The 16188-nt window shown below is 42.3% G+C and overlaps 1 long non-coding RNA gene across 1 annotated transcript; it reads right to left on the bottom strand.

Moving 5' to 3' along the window:
* Positions 1-1791: 1791 nt before the first annotated feature.
* On the bottom strand, positions 1792-10949 carry LOC147912001 (uncharacterized). The gene is made up of 3 exons (XR_015550501.1): positions 10807-10949; positions 6355-6435; positions 1792-3050 (listed from the first exon to the last, which is right to left on the bottom strand). It is a non-coding gene; the product is annotated as an uncharacterized LOC147912001 (long non-coding RNA).
* Between the last annotated feature and the right edge of the window lie 5239 nt (positions 10950-16188).

Consider the following 16188-nt stretch of genomic DNA (forward strand, 5'->3'; position numbering starts at 1 on the left):
GCGGGGCTGAGGGCACCTTTCGTCATCACGCAGTGGGAGGGTGAGGAGCCGGGGACCTGAAGGCGCCTGCGTGGGAAAGTGGAGCCTGGCTCCCAGGGTCCCGCGGGAAAAAGGCCTTTTCCTTGAATTTTGCGCCACAGGTTAGCCGTGCACGATTGGAAATCGTGCAGGCCAATCCTACCGTGCTTCCAGTCCTGCCGGTGCTGCAGCTTTGCACCCTTCGCTCAACACACAGGTCAGGGCCAAAAGACAGAACATCTGATTTCTATAAATGGTTCTGCTGCCAGCTTGTCTTTAAGAGATCATGTAACAGTTGTAAAATGCCGCCCTCTCTGCTTGAGCTAGGATGCAAAAATCGATTCCCCAAGTAAATTCTGAGAGGTCAGTGGGAAACGCCTTTGGCTCTAGTTCTTGGTTCACAAGCTCCACAGGAGTTAACAGCAGCATGACACAGCTGATGATAAAAGCACACACAAAGAAACGCAAAAGCAACTCGAGGCTCTATTCAGAGAAGTTCCCAGGTCAAAGGGCTAGTTGTGCGCTAGTGGGATTGCATCTGGGGTACTGGGTTCAGACTTGGGTTCCACATTTTAAGGGGGATAATGACAAAAATGGGTGGAATCCAGGGGACAGTAGTCAGAACGGTAAGGGGCTGAAATTGTGACTTGTGAAGAATGATTAAAGGAGTTAGGAAAAAACCAGACTAACTTTGGGTGGGCTAGGTTATGTTTTGTTAACCTTCGACCTCCACATTTCAGTCACTTCAAGAACTTGAAGTGACTCAAGTCACCTTGTTCATACCACAGGTCCCTCACGGCTTGGCTGGGGCTCTGCTCCGTGTTATCTTCACTGTGGAGCCCAGACTGATGGAGCAGCCTCTATCAGGAACTTAGCTTGTCTTGTGGTAGACAGAAGAGAGATCATTTAAACTGGCTCTCAAAGCTTCTAGCCAGGAGTGACACACAAATTCCTCTCAATTTCCATAGACCAGAGCTAGTTACCCAACCATGTCTGAGTTCAACAGGGTGAAGTATAATCCTGTCAGGAGGGAGAAAATTGGATGAAAAGTAAAACCATAGAGGATTAGATACATTTTCAGGCCTGTCCGTTTCCAGGAGAAAGAGCTGTTGTACGCGTGTGTGTGAATAAAATCATTTCAGTTCAGTATAACAATGAATTTTCTAACAATGAGAACTGTCCACTGAGATAATTCTCTGCCAGTGGCACCAAATGTATTCAAAGCAGAAGCTCAAAGCATGACCAGCTGTCAGAAGGCTAGAAAAAGGAGTTGAGCCCTGGCAGGAGCCTGGACTCAGAGACCTTGTTGATTTCTTCCACCCCTATGACCAGGTTACAGTGAGAAGAATGCTCCTTAAGGAGTGAGAGGGGCCATTAAAAGGCAGGGATGGAAGTGAGATTCATCTCACAGCATGACTTCAGCAGATGCTGCTGCTGATTGAACGTGAAGGGTGAAGACAAGGGAATGAAAAGGGTCGGAGGCCCTTTTGTCCAGGTCACGAGCAGAAGCTGATCTGGATGGTTTGGGACATGTTGACCTCGAAGTGGTGAGGGAACAGCTATCTGAAGATGTCCCCTAAGAAGTTGGAGTTGTAAGCCTGGAAATATGGCTAGAAATATGAATTTTGGAGTTATTTGCATAGGGGTGATATTGATTTTGTATGTCCAAGAGCATTGTAGGACATACGGACATAAATTCATTCATTCATTCATTCAACACCTATTTATTGAGCACTGACTACGTGTCAGGTGCTGTACTAGGCATTGGGGATATAGCAAGGAACAAGTACAATATAGGCTCTATTCTCACCGAGCTTACAGTCGAATGAAAGTAATTAACAAGTGCACATAAATATATATTATATGAACATATAATACTAACAATAAATGGTGTGAAGAAAAATTAAACAGGGTAAGGTGGTAGAGAGTAACAAGAGGAGGGTCAGAAAGGCTCTGAGGATGGGACATGAGAGCAGAGACCTGAATGCAATCGGGGAGCAAACTATGCGAAGATCCCAAGGAGAGCTGTTCAGACAAAAAGATCAACCAATACAAAGGCCGTGACGTGGAAATAAACTTTGTATATTAGAGGAGTAGCAGGAAGAGCAGGTGACTATAGTGGCATGAAGCAGGCAGAGAGCCATAGGAAATGAAATAGAAAAGACAGAGGTCAGAACATAGGGCCCTAGTGGGATTTTTTGCTTCTTGGTAGGAAATTGAATTTTGTTTTGAGTGGGATGGGAAGCCATTGGGATGGGAGCAGGGAAGTGACGTGACTTAATTTCTGTTTCCACTGAACACTTAAGACCATTCTGGCTGCTGAGTGGAGATTCGATCACATAGGAGCAAGAGTTCCCTTAGTGCTTACTTGTACTTTGAGTTCTGGTAGCTTCTGCTTCCTTCGGGGGGACTCATAGTTGTAGACAGCAGCAGATTGGATGTGTTTTTCTTTGCTTCATATTTGCAATAAGTAGAATCCTACACCCTCCATGTGACATCACTACGCAAACACTATAAAGATTTAAGATGCAGGATTTTATGAAAACAATGAGGGAAAAAGGTACAGCATTGTTTCTCAAAGTTCAGACCACTGTATCAGTCAGGATAGACTAGGCTATGTTGCGGTAACACATTAACCTTAAATAACAGTGGATTACTACAACAGAGGTTTATTTTTCACTCATGTTCTATGTCCAACATGGATTGGCCAGGGACTCCATGATGTCACTCAGGAACCCAGGATGACAGATGCTCTGATATTTCAGTATGTGACCTCCATAGTCAGTGCAGCAGGGAAGGAGAGAGTATGGAAGGGTCTCACGATGGCTTCTCGATGCTTTTGCTGAGTATCTCCTGTCCCTAGTGCACAGTTACCCTAGAAATAGGGGCTCAGTGAACTACTCTGCCATCCAGCAAGCAGTGCCCTCTCCAACAAGGGGGCTCCTCCTTGGGTGCTGTGTCTCAGCCCATAGGGCAGTGGCTGTTTCTTATCCTTTTGAGTTCCCTTTATCTTCTCTCCCTCCTCCAATTCCCTATTATTTGAAAGATAAAATAAATATAGTAGTGGATTGTAACCCATAGAAGAAAATATCCATGAATCCATATAGATATAAATACATAATTGAATAAATGGAGGAGAAAGGACTTTTCCTTACAGTAGAATTCTAATTAATTAATGTAGGCAGAATGATAGAACCAGAAAAAAAAATCACTATTTGGCAAAGACCACAGTAATAATTGTCGTGGGCCAGAATGATCAATGGTGGCTAAAATTAGTGGGTAAAGTATGATGAGAAACAGGATATTTGCATAATCTCAAAGTATCTCCCTACAAGATACTGATTAATTACAAAGGTTAAAATAGTAACTTCACAGTGGAGAGACAAGGGAATCCAGTTTTTAATAACGAGGATATTTTCTTTGCACCTTTGTCAGAAATTTCAAAGCCAGAGTTGGAAGTAAACTTGAAGGTGACGGATGCTTCAGGTGTGAGCGGTGACAGGTTAAAATTGTAGTTAATAGTCATTGGCTACGGGCCATAGTAATGCCATCTGTGCTAGAACATTAACAAAGGACTCTTGCATCTGGAGGAGGGGAGGCCAGGGAGATGGAGCAAGAATTGCAAAAGGCAGAGATGGGAGGAAGAGAAAGTCTTAAGAAAGAGGAGGGTAGAAATAACAAGTGTTGGAGAGGATGTGGAGAAAAGGGAACCCTCGTGCACTGTTGGTGGGAATGTAAACTGGTGCAGCCGCTATGGAACAGTATGGAGATTCCTCAAAAAAATTAAAAATAGAACTACCATACGATCCAGCAATTCCACTTCTGAGTATCTATCTGAAGAAAACAAAAACACTAACTCAAAAAGATATCTGCATCCCATGTTCATTGCATTATTATAATAGTCAAGATATGGAAACAACCTAAGTGTCCATAGATGGATGAATGGATAAAGAAAATGTGGTTTTATATATACAATGAAATATTACTCAGCCATAAAAAAAGCAGGAAACCTTGTCATTTGCAATAACATGGATGGACCTTGAGGGCATTATGCTAAGTGAAATAAGTCAAAGAAAGACAAATACTGTATGATCTCTCTTATATGTGGAATCTAAAAAACTAAAACAAAAAAATCTGAGCTCATAGATACAGAGAACCGATTTGTGGTTGCCAGAGGCAGTGGGGGGGAGGCAAATGGGTGAAGGGGGTCAAAAGGTACAAACTTCTAGTTATAAAATGCATAAGTCCTGGGGATGTAATGTACAGCATGGGGACTATTGTTAATAATACTGTATTGCATATTTGAAAGTTGTTAAGAGAGTAATCTTATAAGTTCTTATCACAAGAAAAAAATTTATGTGTGGTGATGGATGTTAACTAGACTTATTGTGCTGATCATTTCATAATATATGCATGTATCAAATCATTATGTTGTACATCTGAAACTAATATAATGTTATGTCAATTATATCTCAATAAAAAAAGGAAAAAATTGTTTCATTTTTTAACTTAAAGAAAAATAAACTCTAACAGTCTCTATAATAATTAAAACAAAAAAAAGAGGAGGGCTTCAGAGCTCGGGTGGGAGTGGAGGTGAGGGATTCCTCATCCTCTCTCCGGCACTCCTGCCTGGCCCATTATGACGGGCTTCTCTGGGTGGAGCTGGGGTGAAACTGGTAAGCAGTTAGCCATTAATAGTTAGGGAGCTAGTAACTAAAGTACTTTTTTTTTGCAATTACTGATTACAGCTTTTAGTTGTTTGCCCATCCATTGTTAAGTGTGCTGCTTAGGCAATATGCTATCTGACTCCCACTAGCTTCCTATAGATAACATCTCCCTGGCGCCTGGGTCACCATGGTAATGGGTGTTTGAGCTGTTTTTCAGGAATTAGGACCCCCTTGTCTAGTTCAGGCCGGTTGAGACCACCAACCCATCAACTGGGCCTGCAGGTACCCACTAAGTTACCTTTTTGATGTCAAAGGGCTGAAAACTCCACCCTCAGATCATGCTAATGCCACCATTTTATGAACATGTGTCCTATGACAAGGCATGAAGTCTGACTATGCTTGTGCAGATCATCAATTATCTCATCTCTCCTCACCTCCAATCATCTATCCCCACACTTCAGACCACCTTGCCCCCTACCCCATAAACATCCCTGAGTCCCCATTTTCAGGGAGGGGGTTTGGAGACTCCCACCTCCTTGTTGCCTTGTGATTAAAACCCTCTCTGTGCTGCCATCTCATTGTTTCTGTGATTGCCTTTCTGGGTGACGGGCACAAACGAGCCTGCTTCAGTAACAGGAGGATTTCAATTAGAGATCCTGAAATATGCCCTCTGACCTTTCCTTTGCAAAGCACCCTAAAAGTACTCAATCAAGCTGAACTTTAGGGCAAACCCTGGTCCTTACCAGGCCTTTGACTTTCTTGTGGGAGTCACCTCCCCCCTCCATGGATGACTTAGAATAGAACAATCACAGGTCGTAAAAGTCCATGAATATTTGAGTGTCTCTGATGTGCTAGGCCCCATGCTGGCCAGAACGATTATGGCTAGGGGCTATTTTGACTTTGGAACCATATAAATGTTTTACATAACCATAAAACAAAATGGAATAGAAATGGAGATGAATGCAACAAATGCATGTAACCGCATACCATGTTGTTGACATAAGCCCACTGAGAATGACCTGGGTTATCCAACAACACGGGAATATGGCTGGGACAAAAACTGCCCCAAAAATCTTACCTTGTTTTCAGTTATCAGTGTTATTGTTGTTTGAGACCACACACACACACACACACACACACACACACACACACACACAGTGAATATATAATTATGTTAATGTCAGTAGGAACGAAGATTGTCAGCATAAAAGAGACACAAATATAAAATCAAAGATGTAAAACCCTGGTGGTCCTGAATTTGAATTGGAAATAGCAGTATAAACTCATGACATTTTCCCCTTAAAAAATACACATCCTAATTCGCATACACATCCTCATTCTCTCCCCTGGAAAGACCTAGAAGCAAAGAGCCACACAATAGTAATTATTCTGAAAACTGGTAAAGGAAAGAATGGAGGATTTATCCTGCCTCTCCTGTACAGACTGAATTTTAAGATAAAACCAATAGTTGATGAGGGAAAGGTCTTTATAGAACAGTTTCTGATAGTAAATAACGAAGGAATCCCAGAGTTTTAATATCCACGTCTTGCAACTCTCAAGGAGAGAATGGATAACCCTTAGGGAGCTTTAAAATGTAGGATCAAATTGAGAACACCTGATTTACCAGCCACCCGCACCTCCTGCCCCGAGATAAGCCGAGGCACCTCACCACTTGCAGAATGTTCTTGTCTCAAAATCAAACTGGAATCCCATCAAGCCTCTAGGCTTCCTACCGGCTTACAGATGCAATCTGTAAAATCAAAAAATGGGGAAAACATTACAGGAGAGATGACCTAGTGTCTTTAATAAACAAATAGCAAGATAAAAAAAAAGAGGATGCGGCAACTGTTATATGTGAAGAGACTTATCAGCCAAATGCAACCTGTGGATCCTGGCTGGGTCCCAAACCATCCAACTGTAAAAAAAAAAAAAAAAAAAAAGAGACATTTATCAGATAATTTGGGCAATTAAACCACTGACTGGATGTTTGATGATATTAAAGAATTGTTTAGGTGTGCAAATGGTATTAAAGTAATTTTAAAAAGAGCCCTTATCTTTCACAGACACGTACCGAAGTTTTTGTACTCTTCTCTCTACTCTTGTAGATGCTTGAAAATTTCTCATTACAGAAAGAGCAGTATAGATGGCAGACATCAGTGATTACGTATGAAACAATTATCTTTAGTTGATTTAAGAAAATCCACATTCCACCTTCCAGTATTTGCTACAGGAAATTGAAGCTATGGAAAGACTCGCTTATGTCAGGCAATCACAAACATTTATGAATATCCATCCATTCATTTCACAATATATTGAGCACCTATAAACAAGGCACTGGAGTTATAGGTGTCAGGGACATGATGGCTGCCGTAGAGCTTGTGGTCTGGCGGGGAGGGGACAGATATTAAACGAATAAATTACACATGTAATTGTACATATAATTAATACATTTCCATTGTAAAGAGTGTGATGGAGGGCTGAGGGCGATCAGGAAGGGCTGAGGAAAAGCCTTTCTGGTGCCACCTGAGCCGCGCTGACTAACCAGAGGCTGGGCAGGAGGAGGGCGTGCCCAGAGTTTCAGGTCAAAGAGCTTTTGACAAATGGAAACAAGATGGGCAGTAGATCATCCTGGTCCTTTTAGATCTCACTGAGGATTTAGACATTTATCCTAAGAACAATGAGAAGCCAAAGAAGGATTTTAACATTAGCTTTGTATTTTGTAAATATGGAAGATAAGATGTGCCCACGCACGACAGGACCCCAAGGGAAATTAATTGAAAGAGGTGCCATAGTGTTTTCACGTTAGCATGGGGGTCCTGAATCCGTGGTAAGAAGTGTGAACAATGGCGGGTATGATCATCTCTTTCTATTAACCAATGTAGAAATGTGGAAAAATGGATTGCAAAATCCTCCCTACTGAAATGTGGGTGAGAAGGCAAGCAATGAAATGCTGCGGCCATCAGATCTGTACTGCAGGCCTGGTGCTGCCCAACAAGAGCCGGGCAAACCCCTCCTTCCATCTGTGGGTTGCATCACCCCAGGCTGGCTTTCATCAGACCGCAGATTGCATCACATCGCACATCCTTCTAAGTCTGGCCTGGTTCTCCCCTCACGCAGACGGTGGCTGATGAATCTAACCTTAAGTTACAGTCAATCATTTTCTGTGGCTGATCCCCAAATAGAAGCAGTCTTTGGAGACCTAAGAGTAGGCTTATGGAGAGGCAACATAGCGCCTGGACTCCGGAACCAGTCCACCTGGTCTCAAATCCAGCTCAACCGCTTACTAGCTGTGTGACCTTGGGCAAGTTGCCTAACCTCTCTGGACCTGGGTTTCTTCATCTTTAAAAGGAGCGTAATGACAACATTCATCTCATAGGACTGTTATGAAGCTTATACGGATTAATATTTATCAAGCATTTAGAACAATGCCTGATTCATAACTAGGACTATACTAGAATTTGGTAAACATACAAATCTTTTAACCTCTCGGTGCCTTGCTGTCCTCAGTAGTAAAGCAACTTTTAGAAACGTCTATCTTCCAGGGATGCTTTGAGAATGAATCATTTGGGTAATCAGAAGATTTAAGGGGTGACTACTATCTTTATAGTCAACAGTTAACTACAGTTTGGGGGCCACCAACAAGTGCTACCAAATAAAGGGAAAGAACCCGCGTCAGTGTGGTTCTTAACCAAAGGTCGTTAAACAACCAGGCCAAAGGCCGACCGTCCAATGGAAGATGTGGATGGGGGATGCTTGGTGGCCTTTGTATCCATCGCTGCAGCTTCTTTCTGTATCAAGTTCTCCACTCACAAAAATCCACCACGCCTTGTCAACTGCCTGCATAACTGGCTTACGCCAATAACCCTTGCCAATCTTAAGAAACTAAAATCGGAATTTACCAACACAAGATAGGGGCAATTATGGACTTTACCAAATAGCTAAATAGGATTCTTTTAAAAAGCATTTTTTCATCATTTTATTGCTAGCATTTTTCTTATTATAAAAGAAACATGTTCCATGTAGAAATTCTGGAAACTAAACATAAATCAAAACTTAAAAAACGAAAATATTCTACAATCATACAGCCCACATAAACCGGTTAATAAGTCAGTATACCAGCTTCCAGAGACATACGTCTGCTACACATTTAAAACATTTATAGAAATGAGATCAGAAGGGACCAAATATTTTGTAAGCCTTTCCCACGGGTGATTAAATATTTTTAACAACCTGATTTTTAACTCCTAATATTCCATTGTAGCTATAATTCATTTAACCAATCCCTTATTGTTGCACAGATGGTTTTCCATTTTTACAATCATAAACCTTGCTTGAGCATATTTGTAGCTATCGCCGTATCCAAATTATCATTATTTTTTTAGGATAAATTTCTCGAGGTGAAATTGCTGGGTCCAACAGTAGGCAAACATTTTAGGGACATGATTCATATTGCTACTTCGCCCCCTAAGAAGCGTTAAATCCATTTTCAGAAATCTACCTGGGGCCCAAAGAGAACCTTATATCTATAAAAAAATGGATTTCGATATTTTTAAATTTTGTTGACTCTAAGGGTGGTGGTAAAGGGGCTAAAAAGTGGGACGTGGAGAAAAAGTGAATGCTGTCATAGGGCCCCTTGCTTCCCGGAACGATGCCAGGCAACACCGCACACGCGCACTCTCGCTTCCGTGCGCCCCGGGGCGGCTGGATGCGTGGCGCTGCTGCCCCCCCCCATCCTGAGCCTACACGTGCGTTTCTTAGTCTCGTCTTTCTCGCTTTTGCTCCTTCCATCCCACTGGGGATGCGGAGCTGTCCCTTAGGGCTCACAATGGACATTTCTGCGGGTGGGGGTTTGCCGTCACAGTGATTGGGGGGTACTCTTAAACGCCCGACATTCTGTGCAAGGAAAATGTTTTCTATTTCTCACGTGACTTGCAAATGTTCCCCCGGACATTCATGTAGGTGAAAAACCTGCATTAAAACCTGTATATAGGGCCGGCCCCGTGGCTCAGCGGTTAAGTGCGCGCCCTCCACTGCTGCCTGCCTGGATTCCTCCCGGGCCAGCACCAACGCACCGCTTCTCCGGCCATGCTGAGGCCCCGTCCCACATGCAGCAACTAGAAGGATGTGCAGCTATGACATACAACTATCTACTGGGGCTTTGGGGAGAAAAAATAAATAAAAAAATAAAACCTGTATATAGTGTCTGGACCTAGACCCTAACTCCATTTCACAGATAAATAAATAATAGTTTTTGAGTGGATTTTTCAGGAATACAAAGGTATTTACAAAGTAAATTGAGGAAAAACTGTCAATTTGTTTTGTTCTGGGCTTTTCCAACAGTGGTTTACCATTGTAGAAAAATCCTATCGCCAATGGCAACGCTGCTAGTGGTACTTGAGGCAGTGATTAACAGCCCACTTCAGTCTACACCCGCAGCTGTCGCAGACACGGCAGTTCTACGTTCGGGTGCAAAAGTTTGAGCACTTCATTGTGGCTCTAGCGTAGTTCCGTTCAAGCATTTGTATTACTTTATAACACATTACTTTGCTTTTATTCTTTATATCATAGTCTTTAAAAAATCTTAAAATTATGAGTGTAGGTAGGTAATATTATCTATGAATTGCATTTCAGGATTGTAATGAGCGTGTTTGAAAATATTTCCTATGAAAAGGGGGCATTGGGCTGTGGCGGGATTGAGCGCAATTTGCTTGCGACCCCTAGTGGCACTCTCAAGCATTGCTTCACTCAGCTGCTGGTTCTTGGGCTTAAAACCTTGTTGGCTCCAAAATGTGGTAAGAAAAGGACCCTTTGTACAAGATTCAAAGCACAAAACTCCATGAATTGTCCTTGGCAACCTCTTCCATTTGTCCTCACTTGGATTCCCCTCAAGGCCACACACTTTTCCCTAAAGTGAATCCTGGCCATTTCTGGGGAAGGAGATGCCACTGAACAGGGCTCGTTCCTATTAGTGTGCCGGCGGCTGAGCGGGGGTGGGGGTGGGGAATGGAGGGAAAAGTTGGGGGCCAAGGGAAAGAACACCAGCCCTCTGGATCTGTTCATACCTAGAAAATGTAAGCAAAGATGGGGGTCATGTTACATCCCATTATTTTTTCTGTCTTACCTGCTGGTGTTGCCAGTTTTTTTCCTCCATTCGTAGCAAGGTCCCGGCATGTACTTTGGACCCATGCTTTTCTTAAACCAGTGGTTCCCCAACTTAGCCGGCATCAGCCTCACTCGCAGGGCTCCTTGAAAGGCGGCTTGTCGGCGCGCCCCCAGGGTTTCTGACGCGGGAGGTCTGGGCGGGGCCGACTTCGCTTTTCCCACAAGCTCTCAGGTGATGCTGATGCGGCTTGTTTGGGGAGGAGCTCAAAGTCTGCCTTCAGTCCTCGTCTATAGTGGACAATATTTATCAGCCTCATTTTACGAGACCAGGATAGTTTGCTCAGTCTCCAAAGTGCCCAGATTTTAAGGAATTTTGCAGTTTTCTAAAGGCAACAGAGCACAGTGCAGGACTGCCTCATAGAAAGTGTCCCTGTGAACCTTTCCTGTGGGGCGGGGGGCGGAATCAGCCGTGATTACTCCCCCGGAGAAGCAAGGTTTCCCACTCGACAGCATTTCCCCCAAATGAGCCTGTGTAATTAAGTAATAAAGTACTTAATTGAGAAAAGCTATTTCCTCCTGTGGGCAACGTTGGGCCCTCTGCTTTAAAAGAATGGTGTCTTTTGGCAGCCTAAGTTGGTGTTATTTCAGAGAAAACTGGAGGCCCAAATGGCCAGAGGACTTTTGTTTTTGTCATTTCTCTTGGACTTGTGCCTTGGAATCATTTTGAAAATAAAAATCCTCCTGGGATTTCTCAAAAATGAGTAAATAAGAAAGAAAATGGAGGGAAGAAAGAAAGATAAGGAAAAAGTGGAGAAGGGGAGAGAGAGAGAGAGAGAGAGAGACCTAGCTTGGAAGGATTGGCTGGAAAGGGGAGACGGTGGTGATTTTTCTGGAGAGAGAAGAATATTGAAGGAGGAAGAAGCGAGAGGAATTGGAGAAACTGTGCGAGAATGATGGTTTGTTGCATTAAGCCACTAAGTTTTGTATTGGAACAAGGCAGATGCCTGCTGAAGTGAGAAAGAACAGGAAACATGGCACCCCAAATGAACAAGGAGAGTTCCAGACTGATTTCCCTGCCCTCCCTCTCAGCTGCTGGGCAACCTCTATTTTAGATTTCCATGGGGCATCATTTAGAGTAAGGAGCACAATTCCTGTGGCCTAAATTGCACGTTTCCAAGATCACTGTGCGACAGAGTGGTGCTTCCGCACTTTTTCACGTCACAGCCTATGGAGAAAACGATGCTATTTATGTAGCATGGTGGAGTGAGTGGGCCAGGCTGCACCTACACCGACCCGGGGCTCCACAGGGATCTGGCCTCAACAGAACGTGGGGCATGGATAACTTGGCATCCCTGTAACTCACCTGTGGCACCCCATTGGGAGGTTCTGCACTAGAGGGTTTTGCAGTCTCTCACCCCAGGTTCCTCATCTGAGCCACAGAGCACAGAAAATGATGACTATCTTCTCAATTCTCCCCAAGAGAGTACATAACTCCTATTCTAGGTGCATAAGAGAGAAGTTAATTCACTGCATACAATGGGCGCTTTGGGACATCAGGGTGTAATCCTCACTCGGGCTGAGAAAGGCTGGAGGGTAATGGACTTGTGAGTGAGTCATGGCATCTTTCTGAAAGAATGGAAGCAGGACATTTTAGAGCTGGAGGTAGCTTTAGCAATGGCTACGTCGGGTCTCTTGTTCATAAATGAACAAACTAAGGCCCAGAGAGGTTAAGTAATTTGTCTGGGATCACACAGCTAGTTAGTGGCAGAGCTGAGACCAGAACTCAGAATTCCTGACTTTTAGTCTAAATCCCATTATGTTAGACTTTTAATAAAGAATGAGTGAATAAATGGATTGGTACTGTCTGCAATTTGCTTTAACATATTCAGCATAAATGCAGTGCTATAAATGTGTCTGTAAATTAACTTTAAACTTCTCTACCTTGGGGGCAGTCAGTTAAGCTGTGAAGCGCCCTATCAGGGAGCCACACTTCAGGAGTAGGTCATTAACATTTGAAGGACCCTGACCAGGAGTCCATATTTTAGAGCACATGCAAATATCCTAACTAAATTTGCACCAGACAGCTTATTCAATCACCTAAGAAGTGTTCGAAATGATTTTTAATTGGTGACATGAGTGGTGTTGAAGACATGCGATTGGCTAAAAAGATGATGAGGGATCCCAGCCCTTGTGTGAACAGAGTATAAGAATCTGACCAGCCAGCGGTCTAACACCTTTGAAGTAGTGGTCTTGTTTTGCCACTTACAGAGGACTCTGTCGTCTGATTGGGTCTGCCTTGGATCAGCACTTCAGGAAGAAGCTTGTTACGGTGCCTAAAAGGACAGAGCAGGCCCTCACCTGCTTATGGGAACAGGCTGTATGGCAGGTTTTGTGCATGCATACGAATAAATGATTTTTTACAGATTTCTGTCTGTGGCTTCTTTTATTGTAACATAGTAACGAAGTTGTGGAGAAGGAAGGAGACAAAGTTTCTGCCTAGTCAAATTGTGGGAAGCTGCCATATTTATGCAAACAACCTGGCAATGTTGAAGGCCCCAATTCATTCATTCATCCAACAGATATTTAGGGAGTGCCTATTCTAGGATGAGGGGATACAAAAAACAGACAAAATCCTCATTGTAAAGTGACTTAGATAAGTTTGCAAAAACATATCAAAAGCAACTGGTAAATTTAATCAAAAGATATCCTGAACTCTTTGGAAAGACTCAAGAGAGCAAAGGTTTCCAATCTCTACAGCTTTTCAAAAATGAAACAATTGTAGAAATTATACAGGAAAAAAACCCAGTTATGTGTGAAACTAAAATTTAAGGAGTAGGTACTTCAGTGGTTCTCAAAGTGCAGTTCCAGACAAGCAGTATCAACATAAATTGGGAAACTCATTAGAAATGCAAATTCCCCAACTCCATCCCAAACCTCCTGAATAAGAAACTCTGGAGATGGGGACCTGCAATCTTTGTTGTAAAAAGCTCTCCAGGTTGGGCTGGTCCCGTGGCGTAGCGGTTAACTGCTTGCGCTCTGCTGCTGGTGGCCTGGGTTCGGATCCGATGCACCGCTTGTCAGGCCATACTGTGGTGGCGTCCCATATAACGTGGAGGAAGATGGGCAGGGATGTTAGCCCAGGGCCAATATTCCTCGGCAAAAAGAGGAGGATTGGCATGGATGTTAGCTCAGGGCTGATCTTCCTCACAAAAATAAAAAAAAAGCTCTCCAGGTGATTCAAATGCCAAGTTTGAGGACCACTGCTGTACTTTATGACAAAGAACAATCCCACCAGGTGGCAGTCTTTCACAATTAATACAAAAACATTTTTTCTGCAACTGCTGAATAATCCCGCCCAATGCCAATCTAATGTGAGAAATTGAAAATATATCTGTTCTGCAATTGCAAGAAAATTCCACTGGGTGGCACCCTATCCTGAGTAGTAGTAGGAAAAACATACCTGATCTGCAATTACAGGTAAATTTCTGAGTAGGTTAGAATGCCACCTGGTGGAATTTGCCTGTAATTGCAGATCAAATGTTTTTCCTACTACTGTACACAGGGTAGAATGCCACCCAGCGGAATTATTATGCAGGTGCATAACATGTTTTTCCTATTCCTTAGGTTAGAGTGCCACCTAGTGGAATTATCGTGTAATTGCAGAACACATGTTTTTCCAATTACAGGTATATCTCATTTTATTGCACTTCACAGATATTGTTTTTTTAAAGACCCTCCACCAACAAAAAGATTACAACTTGCTAAAAGCTCAGATGATGGTTAGCATTTTTTAGCGATAAAGTATTTTTTAATTAAGTTATGTACATTTTTTTAGACATAATGCTATTGCATACTTAATAGACTACAGTATGGTGTAAATATAACTTTTATATACACTGGAAGACCAAAAAATTCGTGTGATTCGCTTTACTACAATATTTGCTCTATTGCGGTGGTCTGGAACCGAACCCTCAATATCTCCGAAGTATGCCTGTAATAGGAAAAACATATCTGATTTTCGATTACATGAAAATTCCACCAGGTGGCACTGTAACCTGAGAAACAGGAAAAACTCTGATCTGCAATTGCAGGAAAATTCCAACGGGTGACATTCTAACCAGAGTACAGTGATAAGAAAAACATATCCATGTGCAATTACATGAAAATTCTACTTGGTGGCACTCTAACCTGATTAATAGGAAAACATCGCTGCAATTACATGATAAATCCACTGGGTGACACTGTAAAGTAAGAAATTAAATAAATAACAGGTCCTGCAATTACATAAAAATTCCACACGATGGCAGTCTAACACAAGAAATAGAAAAAACCTGGCTCGGCAATTACACAAAAATTTCACATGATGGCACTCTAACACAAGAAATAGGAAAAAAAGTCATAGCTGCAATTACATGAAAATTCCACACGGTGGAGATCTAACATAAGGAATGAAAAATTACATGTATTGTGTCGTTATATAAAATTTCCACTAGGTGGTAGTCTAACATAAGAAATAAAATTTAAGTTTTTTGGGGGGGAATTCTTTTGGCATTTGAACAAAAAAGATATTATTACGAAAACATGGGATTTATTTACTTAGTAAATTAAGGTGTAAATTAAAATTTAGTACATATATTTTCAGTGCTTTGGACATATCTTAAATACAGTGCTTATTCTTTGCATTTTAATGATTTGTTTGTACATTCTTCCCACCATTGGCAGGTCCTCTAGGGCAGAGACAAAATGTGTAACTTTTCTACCTCCCCAGCCTTTACTATAGTAGCTGATGCATAATAGGAATTCAATAAATATTTATTAAATAAGTGAAAGAAAGAATGACTAAAACAGATGCCAGTGAAGGTCAAATAAATGGAAGGAAGAAAACATGAATAGGATAAAAATCGAGACTCTTTGAGCTCTATTCCCAGAGCTTCTGTATCCTGCAGTTGGACAGGTAGGGTGAAATGTAGAGGAAAATGTGATTGAGACCCAAATAACAATGATGTTCATTTAAATGCCTTCCAAGGTTGAGATTTAAAAAAGAGTCAGTGAATTAAAACAAGAAAAATTAGCAAAGTTTCTTGAAAAGGATGCAGTTCAGTGAGAAAATTAGGTTGGGCTGAGTTTTCAATAGCCATTGAAACTATTTCAGTCATTTAATTGTTCTGGAACTTGGTTTTCAAATTAAATGTTGGGGTTACTCACTCAGAGGAGCCTGGGAAAGCTGACTGTTAGGGTGCCCTCAGGATTCATCCCCTGAGGGAGTTTTCTGCTCTGCCCAAGGCTGGGCTGGACCAGCAGCCACGGGAGGAGGAGGTCAAGGCCTTTCAATTTGCAGAGCACCCACAGGAGGCCAGAGCTCACCTCAGAAACTTGAGAAAAAGCCACACTTGCCTTCTTG

This window comes from Ceratotherium simum, chromosome X (genome assembly GCF_057802395.1).
Source record: "Ceratotherium simum simum isolate JZ-2026a chromosome X, ASM5780239v1, whole genome shotgun sequence".
NCBI classification, from domain to species: Eukaryota; Metazoa; Chordata; class Mammalia; order Perissodactyla; family Rhinocerotidae; genus Ceratotherium; species Ceratotherium simum.